Below are 20,438 nucleotides of genomic sequence, written 5' to 3'. Positions count from 1 at the left end.
GAGTTCTAGTATTATGTGAGAGGGAGAAAAACTTTTCTCTATCCACTTTCTCAATGCCATGCATAATTTTATACACTTCTATCATGTCTCCTCTGACCCGCCTTTTCTCTAAGCTAAAAAGCCCCAAATGCTGCAACCTTTCCTCATAAGGGAGTCGCTCCATCCCCTTGATCCTTCTGGTTGCCCTCTTCTGAACCTTTTCCAACTCTATAATATCCTTTTTGAGATGAGGTGACCAGAACTGTACACAGTATTCCAAATGCGGCCGCACCATAGATTTATACAACGGCATTATGACCTTTCCTAATTATCCCTAGCATGGAATTTGCCTTTTTCACAGCTGCCACACACTGGGTCAACATTTTCATCATGCTGTCCACTACAACCCCGAGGTCTCTCTCCTGGTCGGTCACCACCAGTTCAGACCCCATGAGCGTATATGTGAAATTCAGATTTTTTGCTCCAATATGCATAATTTTACACTTGTTTATATTGAATTGCATTTGCCATTTTTCCACCCATTCACTCAGTTTGGAGAGGTCTTTTTGGAGCTCTTTGCAATCCCTTTTTGTTTTAACAACCCTACTAGCCATGATGGCTGTGCTCTGCCACCCTAGTCAGAAGCAGCATGCTTCTGAAAACCAGTTGCCGGAAGCCTCAGGAGGGGAGAGTGTTCTTGCACTCGGGTCCTGCTTGCGGGCTTCCCCCAGGCACCTGGTTGGCCACTGTGAGAACAGGATGCTGGACTAGATGGGTCACTGGCCTGATCCAGCAGGCTCTTCTTGTGTTCTTAAGCCACTTGGAGACCTTTGGGTGACAGACAACTAACAAGTCTAAATGATTATGATGATGGTGATGATGATGATGATGCTTCCATCACCCATATCCATCCTGGAAAAAGTTCACCTGTTCAATTTCTGTTAAAGGCAAACCTTTCAACTTGTACAAGATCTCCTTCCACAGGACAGATTAAAAAGTCTCACTGTGCTAAACATACTTTAGACATAAATCTTATTGAAACCAGTGTCATTTATTATGATTATTAATTAAATTTATATCCTGTCCTTTCTCCTGGAAGGCACCCTACTGGGTAGCAAACAAACAACAAAACAGTAAAAACTTCTATAAAACGTATTAAAAACAAAGCATCTTTAAAAAAACATCTTAAAAGCAAACCTTTTAAAAAAAGACTTCTGAGAAAACACGGTTGGGGCATTGATGTGAAATTATAGTGATGTTTCAGTTTAAGCATCTGCAATCTCACTCTTGGAACTAAGTCTTCCAAGTTGCCCTGATGGCAACAGCATCCAGCCTAATTTTTGTACTTTTTTGCATTCCCATGCCACCACCTGCTTGTGTAACACATTTCCTGATGAAGAGTTCTGGAGTTTTTGAAAGCTTGCTCGCTATTTTGTGACATTTAGGTTGGCCCTAATAAAGGTATGGCCCAACTGTAGATTTTGCCATACGGACCCACATGGTGGCTATCTTTGCTTTTTAATAAGTTAAACATTATTACTTTCATCACCCGCCCTCCAATTCCAGTGATATTACATAGTATCAATTTCCTATTCAAAACTGGACTGGGAAAACGGATTTGACATCCAGCCTCCTCTTCCCAGGACAGATTAACATTTGTTAATGCATTGATACTAAAGAACCTTGACCCATACATCCATTCCAATCTTTACAGCAGGGCTGGGGGACCGGTGGCCCTCCAGATGTTGTCGGATTGCAACTCCCATCATCCCTGGCCATTGGCCATGCTGGCTAGGGCTGACGGGAGTTGAACTCCAATGGCATCCAGAGGGCCGCAGGTTCCTCATTCCTGCTTTACAGATATATTTCTTTGCTTTGTGTGACACAATAACAGCACACCTTTACATTCTTCTGTCCTTACATATTATTACTACAAACTTCCTCTGCCTATTATATTGACTTCTGTGCATCGGCAACAATGTGCCTCTGAAAAGGGAGGCAAACAAAAGGCTGGGAATGGCCTGCCAGGAAAAGAGGGACAAGATCACAAAAGATCCAAACAGCTGAGCAAGCAATACTGCTTGATGAATCAGATGCATAAATTAATAGGGGTGTACGAGAAGAAGCTTTCAACAGGCTAGTTTCACCCAGTGGGTGTGCCCATGACCAAAGGGGAAAAGGCACAGGCAGTTTCATATTTCACAACACAAGATTTAGTCCATGAAATGCAGTTTACATGGGATATACAGCATTCAAATTGCTTTGTTTCATTTCTTTAAAAAACCAGACATTTAAATTCACTGCCCAAATACAGCATAAGAGCAAACCTGGCACAAAGCATTTTCTTATTTCTTTTAATTTCAAGAAGGCTGCAAAGTAGGGGTCAGCAACTGGAGGCTGGAAGACAAATCTGGCCTTCTGAGGAATAATGGCCAACTTATTTGTTTATTAAATCTATACCCCACCCTTCCTCTCAGAAGGAGCCCAGGGAGGCAAACAGGTGATAAAACCCTAAAAAATCTTTAAAAATTTTAGAGTGTCATGGGCCCCAGGGAGAACCTTTGGCAAGATTGGGAGGGTGAAGAATGGGTATCGATATTGGGGAGGGGGTTGACAGTACTGATGAAAGGAAGGAAGAAGGCATGGAGGAACGGCCTTGAGAATCCTCTGGGCCTGCTAATAGAATTGCTGAAAAAAGCCCAGAAAACCTCCCTTTGCCTGAACTGGCAAGTGAATAATCTTCACTAGCACCCAGCCCAGCCCTAGCCTTTGAACAGATACACTATGACAAACTGCACAGATTCTCCCAGAGAGAGCACAGTGAAAGCAACTTGTCAGGATCAAAGATAACCATATATCCAAGGTCAAGAAAGGTGGAGAAGAGATGCTTGCAATTAGGCCAATTACATTCTGCTCCTAGAAAAAGCCCCTGCCTTACAGCACTTGCAAGAAAGAGCCAGAATTATCCTGGAGAAGAAAGTGTCTGTGAAGCCTGTTTAGTTTTGTTGCAACAACTCATCTGTTGTTGCCTCTACATACATAGTATGTTTCTGAGACATACCTAGTTAGTTCGTGTTGTATTCTGAGACATGCTTAGTTTGCTCCAGGTCTGTATCCTGATTCAAGCCTAGAGTGTGATGCTGTGTTCTTGTGCTGACTTCTGGAATAAAGCTTCACGCAAAAAAAATCCAGTCTTCAAGTCCTGAGTCTGCTTCTTTGGTAGGGAGCCAGGACATAGACAGCCAAAGAGATGTTAAGACATAAGAAAGTACATCTAGTCCAGCATCCTATTATCACAGTGGCAAACCAGTGGCCACAAGCAGGACATGAGAGGAATAGCCCTCCCCCCTTGTGCTCCCCAGCAACTAGTGGAGGGAGAATATAGCTATCACAACTATTATTTATTTATTTATTTATTTTATTTAATTACGCTTTTAAACCGCCCTATAGCAACGAGCTCTCAGGGCGGTGTACAGCAAAATAAAACCACATTTAAAAAACGAACAAGTGTGGATTAAAACATACAATATAAAACATATTTAAAAACAAAATTAAAATACGAATAAAATAAAAATACAATTACAGTTAAGTTTAAAATAAAATTAAATTTAAGTTTAAAATGCCTGGGCGAAGAGGTAGGTTTTTACCTGGCGCCGAAAAGATAACAAAGAAGGCGCCAGGCGTATCTCATCTGGGAGGGCATTCCATAATTCGGGGGCCACCACTGAAAAGGCCCTAGATCTAATTGTTGTTCTCCGGGCCTCCCTATGAGTTGGGACCTGGAGAAGGGCCTTAGATGTCGAGCGCAGTGAACGGGTAGGTACATAGCGAGAGAGGCGTTCCATCAGATATTGCGGTCCGATGCCGTTAAGGGCTTTATAGGTAAGAACCAACACTTTGAATCTGGCCCGGAAACATATAGGTAGCCAGTGCAGTTGGGCCAGAATAGGTGTTATATGGTCGAATTTCTTCGTCCCAGTAAGAACTCTGGCCGCAGCATTCTGCACTAGCTGAAGTTTCCGAATCGTCTTCAAAGGTAACCCTACGTAGAGTGCATTACAGTAATCCAATCTAGAGGTTACCAGAGCGTGAATAACTGAGGTGAGGTTCTCCCTGTCCAGATAGGGTCGTAGTTAGGCTACCAGCCGAAGCTGGTAGAACGCATTCCGTGCCACCGAGGCTACCTGAACCTCAAGTGACAGGAGCGGATCTAATAAGACCCCCAAACTATGGACCTGCTCCTTTAGGGGGAGTGTAACCCCATCCAGAGCAGGTCTGACATCAACCACCTGGGCAGAGTACCCCCCCACCAACAGCATCTCAGTCTTGTCAGGATTGAGTTTCAGTTTATTAGCTCTCATCCAGTCCATTATCACGGCCAGGCAGCGGTTCAGTACATCGACAGCCTCACCTGAGGAAGATGAAAAGGAGAAGTAGAGTTGCGTATCATCAGCATATTGCTGAAAACGCACTCCAAAACTCCTGATGACCTCACCCAGCGGCTTCATATAGATATTAAAGAGCATGGGGGACAGAACTGAACCCTGCGGGACCCCATATTGGAGTACCCAGGGACTCGAGTAATGCTCCCCAAGCATCACCTTCTGGAGGCGATTCCCAAGATAGGAGTGCAGCCACTGCCAAGCAGTGCCTCCAATTCCTAAGTCCGTGAGTCGCCCCAGAAGGATACCATGGTCGATGGTATCAAAAGCCACCGAGAGATCAAGGAGAACCAACAGAGTTACACTCCCTCTGTCTTTCTCCCGACAGAGGTCATCATACAGGGCGACCAAGGCCGTTTCTGTACCAAACCCCGGCCGAAAGCCCGATTGAAATGGGTCCAGATAATCAGTTTCATCCAAGAGAGCCTGGAGTTGGTGAGCGACCACGCGCTCTAGAACCTTGCCCAGAAATGGAACATTTGCTACCGGTCTATAGTTGTTAAGATTATCAGGGTCCAAGGAGGGCTTAGGAACGGTCTCACCACTGCCTGTTTCAGGCAGAGTGGGACCACTCCCTCTCGTAAAGAGGCATTAATCACCTCCTTGGCCCAACCGGCTGTTCCATTCCTGCTAGCTTTTATTAGCCATGAGGGGCAAGGGTCCAGAGCAGAAGTGGTCGCCTGCACCTGTCCGAGCACCTTGTCCACATCCTCGAGCTGTACCAACTGAAACTCATCCAATAAAACCAGACAAGACTGTGTTCTGGACACCTCATTAGATTCAACTGCTACAATATTGGAGTCAAGGTCCCAGCGGATGTTAGTGATCTTATCTTGGAAGTGCCTCGCAAACTCATTATAGCGGGCTATCGATGGTTGTATTGCATCCGGAGGACCAGAGTGTAGAAGTCCCCGGACAACTTTATAAAGTTCCGCTGGGCGGTTACAAGATGACTGAATAGAGGCAGCAAAGTACTGCTTCTTTGCTGCCCTCACCGCCTTCACATAACGTTTGGTAGAGGCTTTCACAAGAGCATAATTACAGCCGTCGGGAGTTCGCCTCCATTTGCACTCAAGCCGTCTCCTTTCTTGCTTCATCACTCTTAGCTCCGAGGTAAACCAAGGAGCCAATTGAGCTCTGCAATGGAGAGGGCGCACCGGGGCGATTGTGTCAACTGCCCGGGTCATTTCCGTATTCCACAGAGTGACCAGGGTTTCGACAGAATCGTCAGTTTTATCAGCCGGAAAATTCCCTAGAGCCCTTTGAAATCCCTCAGGATTCATTAGTCTCCAGGGACGGACCATCTTAATCGGTCCTCCACCCTTGCAGAGGGGAGAAGACAATGTGAGTCTAAATCTCAATAGGCGGTGATCTGTCCATGACAAAGGAATAGATGTAAAATTCCTCACTCCCAGATCACCATCCCCTAACCCAGTGGCAAAAATCAAGTCTAGAGTATGTCCTGACACATGCGTAGGACCAGTAACAAATTGAGACAGCCCCATGGCTGTCATGGAGGTCATGAAGTCCTGAGCCGCTCCAGACAAAGCGGCCTCGGCATGGATGTTGAGATCCCCCAATACCAGAAGCTTGGGGGATCGCAACACCAAATCCGAGACCACCTCCGTCAACTCAGTTAGGGAAGCTGTTGGGCAGCAGGGTGGACGGTACACCAACAGTATTCCCAGTCTGTCTCGCTGACCCAACGCAATGTGCAGACACTCCAGGCCATTAGCCACCTGGATAGGGTGCCTAACGAGAGGAATGGAACTTTTATAGACCACAGCGATTCCCCCTCCCCGACCCTCGGATCTACCCAGATGCTGGACCGAATATCCAGGTGGGCACAACTGGGAGAGATTAATACCTCCCAGATCGCTCACCCAGGTTTCGGTAATACATGCCAGATCGGCCGCCTCATCCATAATTAAATCATGGATGAGGGAGGTTTTATTATTTACCGATCTGGCATTAAGAAGCAGCAACTGGAGATCCGAGGGTTGGCTGATAAGACTACCAGCAATCCTGTGGGTGTGAGGAGGACCGGAACACGGCACAGCCACCAGTTGTCTGGGTCGAGTTCCCCTTAACTGGCATGTCTTCCTCACAGCGCCATACCTCCCATTACCTGTCACTGCACTGATTGGGGCCCCCTCTGGTCCTCCCTCCCAGCACACTATCCTCTCGCCCAGGCACATAATAAAAATAAAATAAATAACAAAGCTCATATTTTATACACAATCACACACTCATTCATACAGCCACTCAAACATCCAAATAGCACAGCAGCAACAGCAATGTCCCAGCAGCTAGCAGGTCGCAACCGCGGCAGCCGCAACGGCAGGGGCTCAGGAGCGATGGAGCGACGATGCCCCCCAACCAAACAGCAGCATCAATGGCAGCGATCACAAAGGCTGTAAGGTCCAGGCGACAACAACAATGATTAGCAGCGATTAACGATTAACTACTAGCCGCTGATAGCCTTATCCTCTATGAATTTGTCTAATCTTCTTTTGAACATCCAAGTTGGCCACCACAGCATCCTGTGGGAGCATATTCATAGTTTAACTATGTGCTATGTGAAAAAGTACTTTCTTTTGTCTGCTCTAAATCTTCCAACATTCAGCTTGCATGAGAAATTGCAAGCTGGGAACTCTAGAGGGTGTGGTTTGGGACACTGGTCCAGTACTCCTCACTCACACTTCCCAGAGTGGAACTTCCAAGAAAACTGATCATCTAGCACATTTAAGAGAAGAGAACCAGGGTGGTGATGGGGCTGGAGTGTTTGACTAAGGAAGGGAGCCTGTCCCAAATCTCTGCTCAGCTGCAAATCTTACTGGATGACCTTTCTCAAATAATAGGCTGGAACCCACAAGCAGTCCTTGGACCATTTTCTGATGGGCTTCAATGCCACAGCCTGACCAGTGCTTCCTCACTTGCTTGCCCCCTCTACCATGACATAGACATTTAGTTGAACCAATGCAACTCCTTGCATGCTGAGTAGGGATGGGATCTGTTGGCTGGTGCCACTTCAAAAGCAATCAAGTTTGGTCTTTGTCTACTATCCATTCTTTTACCAGTCTGATTTTTTTCCTCCCCAAAAATATCAATATTGATACCAATATTTAAAAAGAAAATGTTGATGTTTTGAAAGGAATTATCGATATTTTGAAAGAAACTATCAATATTTTGAAAGGAAAGCGGCTTCGCATCCTCCTCCACTATTATATGTTATTATAGGCTTGGCTTGCTTCCTCCTCACTTGGGGTTTGGATTATTCAAATGGAGGGGGTGGGAGAGAGGGAGAGGGAGGGAGAGGGAGGGAGAGAGAGGGAGAGAGAGAGAGAGAGAGAGAGAGACTCTACTGCTGTGCTATGAGTAAAATCAATAAAAGAACAATATATTCGAGGGGGGAAATCTGGTGTTGGGGGAAAGTTGCTGAAGTTCAGAGCAAACAGGATTGCTCCACAAAGACGGATAATATGCAGACCACTGAAAAATCTGGTGATAACTCCAAATTCAGTGGAATGCTCAAGCATCCCTAATGCTGAGCAAAGGTGATTGGGAGGCAGAGAAGTGGGAAGGGGGTAGAGGAAAGGAAAGTCTCCCTCCTCTGAGGGCAAAGGGCCAGGTGACGTGTTAAAGGCAATTAGAAAGTGAGATAAATGTGTTAAATAAATAAGCAAACTGGGAATAGAGAGGGAAATGGTTATAAAAAGAAAAAAAAATGAATGTAAAAGGACCAGGGAGGAAGGATGAATGAAACTGGTAGTTGTGGGGGTGGTGGAAGAATAAGGTACAAGTTGCGTGTGAAAGGAGAATGGGAGAAGAAATTGCAGGAGGTGAGTAAAATGCCTTTAAAAAATTGTGGCATTCTGCCTAAAAAGATAGTCTGAATCACAATACCTCCAGAGCAAATGTCAGTAATCAGCTTGAGAAAAGATGAGCTGTGAAACTCCTTGCCACAAGGAAAACTCTGTGGTGAAGAATTTCACAATTTCCAAAGATGGATTAGATGTCAGTAGAAAATTATGTCAGTTAATTGCCAGCTGATTATGCCAGAATCCACCTTGAGACTACAAAACACTGAGACTACCAAGCGCACCTAATATTGCATTTGCAACTATCATCCTCTCGTGTTGCTAATGAATTTAGGAAATGGTGGGGGGAGGGGAATCACAGAAAGATAAAGCACTGGAAAATCATCCAGAAAAAAATCTGCCCTACACCGCTGGAGAGAAGTGGGTGAAATGTCACAGAGAACAGCCAACATTTCTCATTGAGGGTTACAGAACGGCTCTGTGACTGAACTAGCACAGTTTTGCTTCCTCCCTGCCTCTGAAGCCACTTCTAGGTCCTTAAGCATTGATAAACTATTTGAAAGTCCTTTGGGAACATGAAGCATAGCAGCACCACACCTGCAGCAGCCCAGGGGTGAAAGGAGAAAGAAAAGGAGCCAAGTATAGAAGCCCAGGCTGGCAAGAGTTGTGAAACAGTGTTTTGCGGTTCTTGGGATGTTGTTCTGTAGTTCTTTATTTTGCGGGCGACTGGGAAGCTGCAAAAAAGGCGGGGAAGCCCTTTCCTCATTGCTCTGTGATCAACAGAGGAACAACTGCACCTTTAAAAAGCGCCTGAGTAAACTAGATAGGATGATGGAGGCCTTTCCTGTTTTAAAGGTTTACCATCACAGCTCAATTGTGGAGCACCTAGTTTTCGTTGAAGAGGTCCAAGCTTCAATAAATGAGGAAGGTTCACCTACTGATGTATATAATGTTTTCTAAGAGGATGAGGCATGCACACAAGCACCCTTGTGCTTGCCTCCAGTGGCACAGTTGCTCCCATGCCAGTTTGGAGACATGGAAAGGCTTTCCAAGTGTGAACAAAGAAACAGAGCCCAGTATGAGAAGCTAGGCAGTCGAGAGGCGAAGCTACGTCAACCAGGAGGAGCAGGGATCAGCTCCAGAGGCAAGGAACAGGGATAGCTGCCACCCCTGAGTCCTTTACTTTCTCCCACATAGGTGACTGGTTGTTATTCCACTGGCTGTGGCGGACAGTAAAGCACAACAGGTGGGGACACTGTTGAGGGGACTGCAAAATCTCTTCGTTGTTTAGCCCTTACAGACAAGGCCCCTGCAGAGGGGTATCTCTGAGCGCAGAGCACTCCCACAGGTCCTATCTCCACGCAAATACATACACCCAGTGGAGGTTGGTCCTTTAGGTAAGCACAGGGCTGCACTAGGCATGACTGAGGCTTTGGGCATCAGCCTGCCCTGGGCCTGCAGCGCCATATGCAGGCAGCGCGGGGCTTAAATAGGCCCGCCCACCCCACCTATCTCCCAAGTCTGTCAGTGCCCACACCCTGCATGCTGCATGCACACGCCTGTCATCACCCAAGATTGTGGCCAGGCATCAACCCTTTAGGAATACCCCCGCCGCCATCTTGGGTGATGGCAGGCGTACTAGCACAGCACAGGGGGATGCACATTGATGGGCTAACATGGTGGGTAGGTTGATAGGCTTATTTAAGTCTGCACCACCTGTACTGGAGGAATGCCTGGGAGCTCCCGCACAGGTCATATGACCCAATGTTGCCATGGATTGCAGAGCAGGAGCTCCATCCTCCCACCCTAAGGAGGGGCCCCTCTGGGCCACAGGGACCCTTGGCCAGGGCCCAACCTGGCTGCCTACTGGTGCGGGCAAGCATGGTGCTGCACTACTAGCCCCAGGCCCAGGCACCTGCCTGCACCTACCCCTCCCGCTGCAGTAAATGCTGGCTGCACTGCGCACACATGCCTCCCATCTACCAAAATGGTGGCCGAGGCTTCCCTAACGGGCTGATGCCTTCGCTGACATCTTGGTTGATGTGCGGCCAGCATTCACTCCAACAGAAGAGGTAGGTGGGGTGGGCAGGTGGGTGTCGCGGGCCTGCATGGTTGTAGGGGAGGTGCCTGGGAGCTCCCTCTCTGCAATCCACAGCAGTGTTGGGAGCCGACGCTGCCGTGGATTGCGGAATGGGAGTGCTACCCACCCACCCTAAGCAGGGGCATTTTAGGGGCCCCTCTGACTTCAGGGGCCCTCAGTCAGGGCCCAACCTGGCCGCCCTCTGGAGCCAGCCCTGACTACCCCCAATCTGGCCTCCCACTTGCCTTCCAGTCCAATGAGTAGCACTGCCGGCCAGTCTCCTCCTCCTCAGTCTCAGGGTTGCACTTGCAGAACTCAGCAGAGAGGAGGATGGGGGCAAAACTAGAATTAGTTGGCTCTGTCTGTCTTTGGCTCTGGTTTCACCTACTGTTGGGCTCCCTGCATTCTGCCCTAGCAGTCCCAATGGACACTGCCCACCACAGCACACATAAAATAGATACTAGTTTTTAGAAAATGCCACTCAAAATGAGGTGGCCGTCACCTTTAAAATAAAAATCCACTGCAAATGCAAGCATATGCCTTGGTCGTCAGCTCAAATACATGTAACATATATGTGTATTATATTTATATCTCATTCTCCTCATGGAAAATGCTTGAAAAGTAGCATTTTCCCCCTGATGCGACAATTTTTGAGCGTTTTAGGTAGGGCCCTTTAAATAAATATTTTTCTCCTGTAAAAATTAGAATGTAAAGAAGGGTAGGGAACCTGTGGCCCTCCGGACTACAGCTCCCATCAGCCCTGGCCATTGGTCATTCAGGGCAGGGGCTGATGGGAGCTGGAGTCCAACAACACCGGAAGGGCCACAGGGCCTCCCCCTCAAAGACACCTGTGAATTCAACCTAAACTACCAACATCCCACTGGGATTTTTCTGCCTCTGGTTCTACTCCAAAGAAGGAACAAGGGAGAAGCGTCCAGTTCCACTTACATTTCTCACATTTCTTCCATCATGGAACTGAAGGTGGCATACACAGGGTTCCCATAAGGCCTCCCATCCAGACAATCACCAGACCCCAACCTGCTTAGCTTCAGCAAGATTGTAGCCTCATGTGTCTACAGACCACGCTATGAGGCCTGTTCTATGGGAAATGGTTGCAGCAGCATGCAAGCTTTCAAGAACCATAAATGCTGAAACAGAATTTGTTTAAAAGCTAATGCTATTTCATTTTTTAATTCTATGTGGAATTTCTTTTTTTATAAAGATGTTTCCCCACTGCAGAGATGGAGGTACTCAGATTTAAGCTTGTTACATGGCAGGACACCCTCTTTAATCCCTACCAAATGAAGATATCACCATTAAAAAGAATGGAATTGATTAGCACAAGTCATTTATTTAACCAAACCACTCTCCTCACGGTTCATATATTGGGTTAATGATGTTCCAGCCATGGGAAAATTGCCTTTCAGATGCCAGCTCTTTCCCTCATTATGAGTCAAGAGATTTACTTAAAACTCTTTAATCAGATGCATCACTAATTACGTCCTTTCCACCATCTTAGATATACACAAGATTAGTAATATGTTGAAAGATTTCATAAGTGCATTTAATGAATAAATCTTCAGCTGGATTTCATGTATTTTAAAAAAGAAAGATGTTACTGAAACAACAGTTAAGGAGGGAGTTTGTGAAGCTGAGTTTGCATGTAAATCTGAGATCCGTTTGACAGCAAGGATAGCAAGATGTAAATAATTATTTTAGTTGAGAGAGACAGCAGCAAACCAAGAGAGTGGCAAGATTAGCAAGCTCCTCTAATATGCCACAAGTTAAGAAACTGCTGGTGGGTTTTGCCACATTCAAGAGACAATTTTGTATTGTTAACCTGCCTCCCATGCCTGCATTTGGGAGCACCGAGTGCATCGTTTCCATAGGTTTAGACATAGCACAACAAATTACTACCAAGGATGGGGGGGGGAACTTGATGGCAGAACAATATATACAATTTAGTTTGGGTGAACATTGTTCTAGTTAGAGTATGCACACCTACACAACAGAATTGTATTTCGGTAAGTTACGTAAAATGTAAACCCACCACAGACCTAAGGTGGTTACACAATAGAGGTTGGTCCATCAGGGCAAATGGGGTGCTGCCCTCAGCCAGCCCCCACCTGCCTGCTTTCTTTCTTACAGTGCATCACTGGGGTAGCTCTGCCTGTCATTGGCTCTGGCTCCACCTCCTGCTGGTCCCTCGAGTTCTGCCCCACCATTCCCAATGAGCACTATCCACCATGGGCAGCATCTTTAAAAGCCAATGCATACACCTTAATCTTCAGCAGACCCCTTAAAAACCTCCTTCGTCCCCATTTCTTTCTGAACTCTATGCTCAGTTGGGAGTGGCAGGTTAGATGGTAAGGGAAGAGACAGACAGGTGTTCTCAGTGACCATCCCCTCTGGCTGCGAAACTCTCTATCCCTCAACACACACACACCCAAAGTCTCTCATGACACCTTAAAGACTAACACATACAGTATATCGTGGCATAAGCTCTCATTGATTAGAGTCAATTTCCTTGGACATATGAGATGTTACCCCCAGTTGGCAGAATATTATATGCACAAGGATATAGAGAAAAGAATGGGCCCAAATGGCAGGAAAATGCAAAAAGTACAGTCCGTGGCAGGTCTGTATAAAGCTTAATATTGACACATGCTGTACTTTTTGTATATTTTCCCAATTTCTCCCCATTTTCCTCTGTATACCATGGGCAGCTAATGTTATGGTCTACAACTCTTCCATGAGTCCCAGTCAGCGGTAGGGATAGAGCAGCAACATCTGGAGGACACCATGCTGGCTACCCTTACTCTATCTAATACACCTGGCAACTGAGGATAGATAGCACTTCATGTGTCTCCATAGTCTACTACGTAAGTGCATGCATTAATAAAAATTTAAGATGCCACAAGACTCTTCCTTATCGTTGCTGCAACACAGTTGGCTAACCCTCCGAAAGGTTATTTCCTTCTGGAATAGAGTTACCAGATCTCCGGTTTTCAGCCGGAGTCTCTGGGTTTTTTGGGGCCCTCCGGCTCTCCGGCTAGCACCCCTTAATCTCCGGACTCTCAGCTTCAATTTTAAAAACAAATTAAGTTTCTAGGTGGTCTGGTTCCCGAGATATACACCAAAACGTCAGCTGCTCCCCCTGCGACTGTTTAATCTATTTAACTGATATGACACTGAAGTTGGTTCCTAGTTCCCAGTTCCTTATTTGCTTGAAAGTTCAAAACACTAAAATAGAAGAGTTGACAACTACAGCAACTTCAAACCAAATTTAGCACGTCTCTGAACCCCACAATATATGTTGGGGTATCCTGTATGATATATCACTGTGATTGGGGGACTCTCCCCATCAAGAATAACAATACATTTATGCATCAAAATAATCAGGTTTCTGATACTATCATAAATACATAATGATGTCATAAAATCATAAAAAATAAGTAACTGGGGGTGCCCACCCCAAACTCTGCTCTGGGACAGGACAAATCATATACCCCAGGAAAGGGGAGGGTGTCCTCTATGAGATGCCACTGCATCCCGCCTGGCCGAGAGCTTCTGCTGGGTGCAGGGCATGGAGGAGGACATCTATACAAAATCAAAATGGACAAAAACACGTAGAAAAAAATAAGTAACTGGGGGTGCCAACCCCAAAATCTGCTCTAGGACAGGACAAATCATATACTCCAGGAAAGAGGAGGGTGTCCTCTACGAGATGCCACTGCATCCCACCTGACCCAGAGCTTCTGCTGGGCGCAGGGCACGGAGGAAGGTATCTATGCAAAAGCAAAGCAGACCAAAACACACAGGAAAAAATAAGTAACTGGGGGTGCCCACCCCAAAATCTGCTCTGGGACAGGACAAATCATATACCCCAAGAAAGGGGAGGGTGTCCTCTATGAGATGCCACTGTGTCCCGCCTGGCCCAGAGCTTCTGCTGGGCGCAGGGGAAGGATGAGGGCATCTATGCAGACAGAAAGGGTAGAGAATCTTCTTACTCTTACTCGTTTCTTAGACCTCTTTCTGAAGTGAAGGGTCAAATCTGTAAAGAAGTTTGGAGCAGCCACATTAAAAGATAAGGGCAGGGCATTCCAGGCAGGGGGTTGCCAACCCTGCTTGGATTGGATGTCTTTGCAGAGGATCCCTAGTCAAGCTTTACCAACAGCACAATCCAAACTATATCTACTCAGAAGTAAGTCCTGTTGAGTTCTATAGGGGCTTAGCCCCTTAGTACATGTGTTTAAAATTGCAGCCTTCAGGGGCATCCATCTTGACTCCCGAATGCTCCCATCTAACATCTCCACAACACTAGGCTCCTTTCTTCCTACAGTGGCCTTCTGGTGACTGGCCTGGCCTGAAGGCACTTAAACCCTTCTTGCAGAAAGCAGGTAGCCTAGATTAAATGTTCCCTACCCAGGCTCCATCTTTTATCTAAGATGTGTAGCTTAATTTCCAGTCAGATATTGTTTTAATTGTACGCTCTAAGCAACTGTGATTGATGCTTAATGTATCATGCTTAATGACATCACTCAGGCCCGCCCAATGACATCATTCGGGCCCACCCGATGACATCGCTTGGGCCCGCCCCTAAAATCTCAGGTTTTGGGATGCTTCTGACCTGGCAACCCTATTCTGGAAGCCTGAGAGTCCATTTCTCCTTTCCATAGAAATCATGACACCTATTTATGCAAAGTGCAATGGACATGTGAAGACACCACTGGGAGATGAGAGCATTACAGGCCTCCATTCTATAGAAAAACTTCATTGCATACAGCCCTAGGCCTCTGCACGCGCTCTCAGCCTATAAATTGTCACTTGCCAAAGTATAATATACACTGATAAAAAGCCTACGATTCAGTCATGATTAAAATTCATGTTTGTGACTCATATATATTAATTCGTGGTTGGTCGACTGTAAATAAAGATTGTTGTTGATATCAAAAACAGGCTTTCCAAAACAATATATTAATTAAGTTAAGATCATTCTCAACCATTAACCATAGGGGATGGGCCATAGCTCAGTGGGTAGAGCATCTGCCTTGCATACAGAAGGTCTCAGATTCAATCCCTGGCACTTCAGGTATGGCTGGGAGAGAGAACCCCGTCTGGACCTGGACAGCTGCTGACTTAGACTTCCAAAAAGCGTTTGACAAGGTACCTCTGACTTCTGAGGAAGCTTAGCAGTCATGGAATAAGAGGAGAGGTCCTCTTGTGGAGAAGGAATTGGTTGAGAAGCAGAAAGCAGAGAGTAGGAATAAACGGACAGTTCTCCCAATGGAGGGCTGTAGAAAGTGGAGTCCCTCAAGGATCGGTATTGGGACCTGTACTTTTCAACTTGTTCATTAATGACCTAGAATTAGGAGTGAGCAGTGAAGTGGCCAAGTTTGCTGACGACACTAAATTGTTCAGGGTTGTTAAAACAAAAAGGGATTGTGAAGAGCTCCAAAAAGACCTCTCCAAACTGAGTGAATGGGCGGAAAAATGGCAAATGCAATTCAATATAAACAAGTGTAAAATTATGCATATTGGAGCAAAAAATCTGAATTTCACATATACACTCATGGGGTCTGAACTGGCGGTGACTGGCCAGGAGAGAGACCTCGGGGTTGTAGTGGACAGCACGATGAAAATGTCGACCCAGTGTGCGGCAGCTGTGAAAAAGGCAAATTCCACGCTAGCGATAATTAGGAAAGGTATTGAAAATAAAACAGCTGATATCATAATGCCATTGTATAAATCTATGGTGCGGCCGCATTTGGAATACTGTGTACAGTTCTGGTCGCCTCATCTCAAAAAGGATATTATAGAGTTGGAAAAGGTTCAGAAGAGGGCAACCAGAATGATCAAGGGGATGGAGCGACTCCCTTACGAGGAAAGGTTGCAGCATTTGGGGCTTTTTAGTTTAGAGAAAAGGCGGGTCAGAGGAGACATGATAGAAGTGTATAAAATTATGCATGGCATTGAGAAAGTGGATAGACAAAAGTTCTTCTCCCTCTCTCATAATACTAGAACTCGTGGACATTCAAAGAAGCTGAATGTTGGAAGATTCAGGACAGACAAAAGGAAGTACTTCTTTACTAAGCGCATAGTTAAACTATGGAATTTGCTCCCACAAGATGCAGTAATGGCCACCAGCTTGGATGGCTTTAAAAGAAGATTAGACAAATTCATGGAGGACAGGGCTATCAATGGCTACTAGCCGTGATGGCTGTGCTCTGCCACCCTAGTCAGAGGCAGCATGCTTCTGAAAACCAGTTGCCGGAAGCCTCAGGAGGGGAGAGTGTTCTTGCACTCGGGTCCTGCTTGCGGGCTTCCCCCAGGCACCTGGTTGGCCACTGTGAGAACAGGATGCTGGACTAGATGGGCCACTGGCCTGATCCAGCTGGCTCTTCTTATGTTCTTATGACAGTCAGTGCAGAGAATACTGAGCTAGATGGACCAATGGTCTGATTCAGTATAAGGCAGCTACATATGTTCTCCATACATGGATTACATTACAGTTCTCTGAGGAAGCCCAATGTAAAGATGGATTAGCTGATTATTAATATATTTCAGGTTCCCATATTCTCATCTATGAATCAGTGGTTATTTTAATGCCAGGATAGGGGTATATTATGCCAGCCCTCCATTGTCTATTCTGGAGTGTTCAGAGACATGCAGCAAACATAGCTGTATAATGTGTGTATTATCGGCCTTGAGAAGCTTCTGACATTATCCAGCTTTGGTCTTGCATGGCAGATCAAACACTGAATGGAACTGGACTGCCTTCAAGTCAATTCCGACTTATGGCGACCCTATGAATAGGATTTTCATGGTAAGAGGTATTCAGAGGGGGTTTACCATTGCCTCCCTCTGAGGCTGAGAGGCAGTGACTGCCCCAAGGTCACCCAGTGAGCTTCATGTCTGTGTGGGGATTCAAACCCTGGTCTCCCAGGTCATAGACCAGCACCTTAACCACTATACCACACTACTCAGAGGTAAATGTCATTGAAATAAAGGAGATTTTCCTCCCAGCAACTGTAATTTGTCTCAGAAGCTTGCATTTAGTTTGGGGCAGTTTGTTTGTTTGTTTTTTGCTTAGAGTTTTGCAATTTGAGAATTAAGCCTGAAACTAGAAAATAAGAGGAGCATTTCAGCTGAATTACATAAGTTCTAATGCTCTAAGATGGCTGCCTGGAGCCAAGGGTACTGTCTTGGGCAAATTGCATTTGCAGGGGAAGAAAGTGGCAATGCTCTGAATGAGTTTCTCTTGTTGGTGTGGGATCAATTGGGGAGAAACAGATCTGGACAGGATACAGATTACCAAAGAGTTACCAGTGGTGTGAATGGTGTGACTCATTGCCTTCAACTGTGTGCATCATCTGTGATCTCGAAGTCCTACCTCAAAAACCCACATAATCTGTTTGACCTAGAGACATGGGCAAGTCACAAGAAATGGGCACCTGTACATTATGAGTAGCCAATGTAGTGCCCTCCAAATGTTGTTGCGCTACAACTCCAATCAACCCCAGCTAGCATGGACAACAGTCCAAGATGATGGGAGCTATAGCTCGACAACATCTGGAGGGCACCATATTGGCTCTTCTGGTGTATCCAAAAGGCAACAATAGGCTACTTTATATCAGCTGCAACTTCAAGTATCTGGGGGAAATCCCTCACATCTGTCTCTAGTCTCAGAACCCGAAGAAAATAAAATTAATTCAAAGGGCCACACACAAATGACATAACCCACTGATGATGCAAAATGTATATCCTAAGACATGCCTGTGTAACCTGTGACCCACAAAGCCAAACACAGCCTACAAGCAGCTTGTACGGCAGTCCATTGGGGGCTAAATATCTTTTTTCCTGCCAGTCTAGGAATGCAAAATTAGGTGGGCAGATGACCTGGTAGGTTGCAAGTTGTAAAGGCCCATCCCAAGGGGCAAAGCTAGGTGCCTTTCCGCATCGCCCCCATCCCGCAAAACTCTTGCATATCCTTCTACCTGAACTCCCCACATGAAGCCTGTTAGGCGGGTGCTCGGCTAACCCCATTTTGGTTCAAGTGGAATCAAGGAGGTGCAAAGCCTTGGAGCATTCTGGACTATAATTCCCATCCCACACACCCTGTTGCCTTGCTAGTTATGATTCCTGAGGTACTGTGAAAGGGACAGCACAAGGCCATCCTGTGAGCAACAAAAATAACCAAGAGAAACTGAAATAAATGTCATCTTCTTCCTTAGCAGACTTCCCTCGAGCCCAGCAGAACTATCCCATTGTTCAAAGAAAGCATTAGAAAGTAGCCTGAGTTTCTCAGGGTCAGCAAGAAACTGGCATGCACACACACATACACACGAAATTACCTCATACCCAGGCCCCTCCTTTTTCAGGGGAGTTGGAAGAGAAAAAGTGTCTTTTAAAAAGAGCAGGGTTTGAGATCTGGGGTAATGGCAATCTGAGCTCCAACATGTGTAACTACGCTCTCAGAGAATTCAACGCGGGACTGCAGGGACAGTACAGGCAGCAATTCTGTGTCTCGGCGCAAGCTTTGAGGGAAACAGATTCCTTCCTGCTTTTGGGTGAGAGCTCCTTCACATCGCTTCAGCTGTATCCCACTGCCCACTCCTGGGCCTAGATAGGTAATCTCTCCTACCTGTCACTCCGTATAGTAATAGGGTCCTTTGATCTCTTTAGTTTAAAGTTATGAATGGGTTAGGATATTAATGATTAATGCTGCCATGCACCCAGCAATTTTGTATACTATTCTTCTCTTTTCTCTCAATAAAAGAAAGCTTTGCTGGTTTGGACCTGCATTTCTTGGGTCATACACGCACCATTTAGGCACATTTCAGGGCAACGCGCTTGTTTTATCCCTAGCAAAAGATTCCCCTCCTCTCAAGGAGGTGTGTTTCATAGGACATGTGGGTGGCAGGTTCACACACTCAGGTTCCCAAGGACACGTGTCGTAACAAGCCTCTATGGGAGATTGAGATGTTTATAGCTGAAAAGTGTCACCCAGATAGTGAAGAGATTATGCTTCTCTGTTGGTGAAGAGCCTGGATAAGCAGGGCAGTGATTTCGAGTGAGAGGGAAGATAATTCTGCCTCAAGCACATTCAAGGATACAGCTTGTATTAGCTGGCCTGGCCGTGCCTCTTTATGCAGGCTCTGTAACCGCTGGGACAGATGACAGATTAAGATCATAAAAACCCTACTCCATATTTTATTCCTCCAGAAAGATAATCAGGTATTAGAGGCATGGTCAAAGTTCTGTCAGAATCATAATTTTTCCTGACAGCTGTGATCAGAATTGAACAGCATTTTAGCCTGGAGATGGGCTATGATAACAGGCTTGAAGGAAAGCATCCTTGGATTTCATTAACTGGCATTTTGATATATAGGAGAAAGCACAGAGATAGAAAGAAAAAAGGAATGTGGTTGCTTCTCCCCCCCCCTTCCTCCAGCACTTCAGCCCCACATTTTTTTTCCATTGGGGCAGCAACCAAATATGAACCGGTCAAGGCTCACCTCATTTTTTACTAGTTATTATAACAGAGATGTCAATCAAACATAATCTCTGGTCAAGATCTTGCAGATTCATTTTTAGAATGGATTGGCACAATCTTGCTATATTTTTTCTGTGATACGAAACCTGGTTGTACATTTAATGTGAGAGAAACCATGAGCTAGTTCACACTTTACAGTTGACAATGAGGACATTGAAGTTGTCAAGGATTATCAATACCTTGGCACAGTCCCTAACCAAAATGGAGACAATAGTCAAGAAATCAGAAGGAGGCTAGGACTGGGGAGGGCAGCTGTGAGAGAACTAGAAAAGGTCCTCAAATGCAAAGATGTATCACTGAACACTAAAGTCAGGATCATTCAGACCATGGTATTTCCGATCTCTATGTATGGATGGGAAAGTTGGACAGTGAAAAAAGCAGATAAGAGAAAAATCAACTCATTTGAAATGTGGTGTTGGAGAAGAGCTTTGCGGATACCATGGACTGCGAAAAAGACAAATAATTGGGTGTTAGAACAAATTAAACCAGAACTATCACTAGAAGCTAAAATGATGAATCTGAGGTTATCATACTTTGGATACATCATGAGAAGACATGAT

At 45.7% G+C, this 20,438-nt stretch overlaps 1 protein-coding gene across 3 annotated transcripts in view; it reads right to left on the bottom strand.

Annotated features, from left to right (window-relative positions):
- The window catches only part of LOC133377719 (60 kDa lysophospholipase-like), a 107,653-nt gene that overhangs the window by 9,822 nt on the left and 77,393 nt on the right, over nucleotides 1-20,438 (bottom strand). The gene's annotated exons all lie outside the window — the stretch shown is intronic.

The sequence above is a fragment of the Rhineura floridana genome, chromosome 2 (assembly GCF_030035675.1).
Source record: "Rhineura floridana isolate rRhiFlo1 chromosome 2, rRhiFlo1.hap2, whole genome shotgun sequence".
NCBI classification, from domain to species: domain Eukaryota; kingdom Metazoa; phylum Chordata; class Lepidosauria; order Squamata; family Rhineuridae; genus Rhineura; species Rhineura floridana.
Note: the sequence above shows the minus strand (reverse complement) of the source record. Positions and strands in the feature narration are given on the sequence as shown.